The sequence below is a fragment of the Panicum virgatum genome, chromosome 7K, assembly GCF_016808335.1.
Source record: "Panicum virgatum strain AP13 chromosome 7K, P.virgatum_v5, whole genome shotgun sequence".
Classification (NCBI taxonomy): Eukaryota; Viridiplantae; Streptophyta; class Magnoliopsida; order Poales; family Poaceae; genus Panicum; species Panicum virgatum.
The window spans coordinates 18,332,164-18,336,425 of record NC_053142.1 but is presented as its reverse complement, the minus strand read 5'-3'; the positions used below and the strand labels follow the sequence as shown (position 1 = coordinate 18,336,425).

General features: G+C 45.1%; 1 non-coding gene across 1 annotated transcript; it reads left to right on the top strand.

The window, feature by feature from the left end:
- The first annotated feature begins 3,791 nt into the window (after positions 1-3,791).
- Positions 3,792-3,898, top strand: LOC120643202. Its single transcript, XR_005662893.1, has one exon. It is a non-coding gene; the product is annotated as a small nucleolar RNA R71 (small nucleolar RNA).
- Positions 3,899-4,262: the final 364 nt, after the last annotated feature.

Here is a 4,262-nt window from a genome sequence, read left to right as displayed (position 1 = left end):
GCACATGTCCACCATTCTAAATCTTCTTACCCTTGAACCCCTTACATTATGGAGAAACTCTCATGATCATTGGATCGGAAGGTAAGCAATCATTAGAAGGTTTTCTTAACTTGACAATATATGTATATACTTTGCTAGCCTCACCTATAGCCCCACTTTATACTTGAGAGACTTTTGGGAGATGAGAGTTTGCAAATAATAATAGGATAGCCACTTATATCGAGAGACATGAAAGGACTTGTGCAAGAATTTTTGGTCTAACCTTTGTTGCAGGGTATTTTGCTTCTAAAACCTAAAAAAAAAGAAAAAAAAAACCTCCAAGGATGGCAAGAAAAGCTAGTGTTGTCGATATTCGAGTTGCCGGTTAAAGGTAAGAGTCGTGGAGTAATATTGGATGAGTTTTTAAACGCCCATGATATGATTATCCTCACTGCTCCTCTGACCTTTATTTGAAGAAATATTGTTAGACTTGTTTGCATAAGTAAATTTTGCAGTTTGAGAACTCTCGAGCAACCCATGGAAGGACTTGATGATTTGATTTGCTCGAGGACGAGCAAAAGCTAAGCATGGGGGGAATGTTGGCGCTCCTTAAGTACCCATTTTATTATATGATTAGGAGTGTTTTTGGTAAATTCTTCGGGATGATTCATGTACTAACCCGCCACTTGGCACCCGAACTTGTCCGTTTTCGATTTTGTCCTAGATTTTGGAGCATGTTGTATTTTGGCAGGAAATTGGACATTTTCGGAGATGTTTTGACGCATGGTCACAACTGGGCTAAGATGAGGAATAAGGAGAAGAGGCCGCATGTGAAAGATGGAACCGAAAGGGGCTAGAATGGGCCCAGGCCGGCCGGCCTAGGGCCCTCTGAGCCGACCGGCCTAGCCCATTTCCAGGCCCAATCGGCCTTAGTTTTCTTCAGCGCGAAGTATTCGTCAACCCTATCCTGTGTTTTACAAAAAACCACCGACCAGAACCACCTATATATACCCCGAAGCCGCCGTCAAAGAGGGGGGATCGCAGAGAGATTCAGAAGAGAGCATCCAGAGATGAGTTTCAGAGATCCATTCGAGTTAGACACAAGAGAAAGGCGACACCGGAGGCCTCATCGTCGCTCGGCGCCGCTGCAAGTTGGAGGACAGCAAGGGATCCATCCCTTGCCGGAGATTTCGTCACCATGATCGACTATGCTTCGCTTAGCTTCATGGGGTAAAGTCCTCGTTTGTTCATGGGATTGTAAGGAGATCTTGAGTTGTAATTGATCTATCACGATTCTTGTTGATGATGGTTTGATGCCTAATAGTTCGCGACTTGGCTTTGGGTTTGCTTTGCTCTTGCATGGTTTACTTAGATTACATCAACTATCGTGTTCTTGTTGATTCGTTACCGAATTATCCTCGTGTAGTGATAGTATGCGAGAGGGAAAGGTTTTGATCTTGGAACACACCTTTGGTAGATTAGATCCGTTCTTCATTGCTTGGCGATTACACCTCTAGCGATCCTAGACCCTATGGACAAATGCTCTTCATATCTTGTGCACAAACCTATCATTGCTCACTAGTCTATATTGGATTAGATTGGTTAGATTAGATCTATTTCACACTCAATCACTCAATATAGATCTTTTACCAACATCATTAGTGCTTAGTTAAGGCATAGTAATACACTTGTTCTGTGGATTGATAAACCTTGGGGGAATACTCTAAGGGAAATGCTACACGATCCATTCGCTTGTGGTACGTAAATTGGCGCTCTAAGGAGCAGTCAACAGAAATCCTAAAGAACATAAATAAAACATTAAAGAAAAAATATTTTAAAAGTATAAGCTAAAGTTTGGTAAAAGTTTTACAAAAATTTGTGAAGAGCTAGATGTACTAGATATAGCACATAGCTCAAAGCTTACAAGAGAAAAGTTTTGGAACATGTGATATAAGTAAAAAGAACATTAAATAAATCATATTTTTAGAATTAAATACACAAGAGAATTTTTCAAACTCATCACATCAGCTGATAGAGCTAATTAAGAGGAACACAACAAAATTAATTTCACATTTTTTTATTTTTCTACATGTTTTTAGGATTTATCAAAGTTCACTAGAAAGGAAAAAGGAAAAGGTTTGAACTTTTACAGAAAGGACCTCGGAAAGATTTAAATCAAAGCAATTAGGTCCTTGGCCGGTTTGGGAAGAAAGCAGGGGAGGGGTTGGCCGGATTCCGGTGACGGCGATCGCCGGCGGCAAGGGTCGAGTGGCCAGAGAGCAAGAGGAGGATGTGGCGCACCTATTGGAGGGTTCGAGAGGGAGGATTGAAGGCTGGAGCATGCTCATCGCCGGTGGATAGAGCACGGAGGCGGAGGTCGACGGCGATGGCGGCGCTCCGGTAAAGGATTGGCAGAGATAAGGAGCTGGTAAGCTTTGTGGGGTTATTGCGAAGCTTGCTGGAGGGTGGAGAGGGTCGGGGAGGGCCTGGAGCAGTGGGTCCACGGCGGTGGGGCTCGTCGGAGTGGAGGAATGGGAGCGGTGGCGAGGGTTGCCGGAGCTGGAGGTGGACGGGGCCATTTATAGCTCGAAAGGAAAGAGGTGAGAATGAGAGAGTGTTTCTGGAGAGGATAGATAAGTCAAGTGAAAGAATCCGGCAGCGGCGAGGTAGAACCACGGTGGGCCGGCGAGGTGGTGGGGCGTGGCGGCGTGGTGCGCATCCGGGAGGCCAGCAAGGGCGGCGTGGGTGGCGCGTGGAGGCGGCGAGGCGGCGCCCTGAGGCGGTACGGCCATTCTGGGGGCAGAAGCAGCGGCGGCGAGCTCGCCGTTGTTGCAAGACAGGGGCGGCGAGACAGCGGCGCTGCGTGTAGAGGGAAAGAGAGTCCCAGCGGAGGGGGAGTGGGACCAGGAGAGTCCAGGGAGGTCTGGCGGTGTTCCAACGGCGGCGTGGGCGTCAAACCGCGGTGGGGAACCGACGGCGGTGGCGGAGCAAAGCTCTGGTAGAGCGGAAGGAGGAAGAAAGGTAGGAGGGACCTATCTGGAATTTGTGAAAACTTCAGGGGCTTCATTGTAAACAAAAAATTTCCACTGATCTAGGGCTCAAATGAAAAAGTGCCCAAAACAAAAGGTGTTCAGTTTTTTAAGATCTACAACTTTCATGTTGTCCAAATTTTCATTAGATCAAAGGCATTTTGAAATATTTTCAAAAGTTAGAAAGAACTTGAATTAATAAAAGAAAAACACTTTTTGATAGCAAAATACAATACGTTTGGGACTTATTTGCAATAAATCTGCCAAGTAATAATTACTAGCATTTTTGAAGAAAAATCCTTCACAATTTTGAATTTACTTCCTAAGCCAAAACTTTTTGTAATAAGCGGCTTGTAATTTTCCATAATTACAAAAATGGCCTTAATGTTGCAATAAAAATTTTAATCTATCAAACAAAGAAAACACTAATTTCATGCAAATCATTGATGCACTAAAAAATAGACACCTGAAGTGTCACATCGAGTTTCCAAGGCTTGAAGTGTTAGCATGTGAGCCTTATCTTAGGAATAATCCTCAAATTTCTTGAGGAGGAGATCAATCTTCATAGCGAGCATGTCGACCTCCTAGACAGAGTGCACACCTCGCTGGCGTGGTTGGAGGTGATCATCGCTCCAACCTTGGTTGGAAACCATCTTCTCGATCAATGATGTAGCACTTTCAATGGTCAGCGAGAAGAAAGCTCCACCCGCAGCGGCATCCACATGATCACAGGATGACTGGGTCAACCCATTGTAGAAGTTCTATAGAATGAGCCAATTGTCCATTCCATGGTGTGGACACACCAGAATGTACTCCTTAAGTCTCTCCCAAGCTTCAGGAATTGACTCATTTGATGCCTGCTGGAGGTTCGAAATCCGACCACGAAGAGCATTGGTTTTGCCCATCGGGAAGAACTTCGAGAGGAATGCCTTGGCACATTTGTCCCAAGTATCCACAGCAGCCTTGTTAGCATAAAACCACTGCTTCGCTCTCCCCAAGAGAGAGAACGGAAAAAGACGGAGTCGGATGGCATCTTGCGATACACCCTTGATAACAAAAGTACTGTAGACCTCTAGAAACTGCTGGAGATGAGCGCTTGGCATCCTCATTGGCCTTGCCACAGAAAGGGCTGGCCTGCACCATCGTAATGAGACCCGTCTTGATCTCGAAATTTTCCCCTCAGGTGTTAATGAAGCGTCCCCTCATAAGAGAGAACTTAAATGTGATACAAACATCAGTCCCAAGAGGCTGATG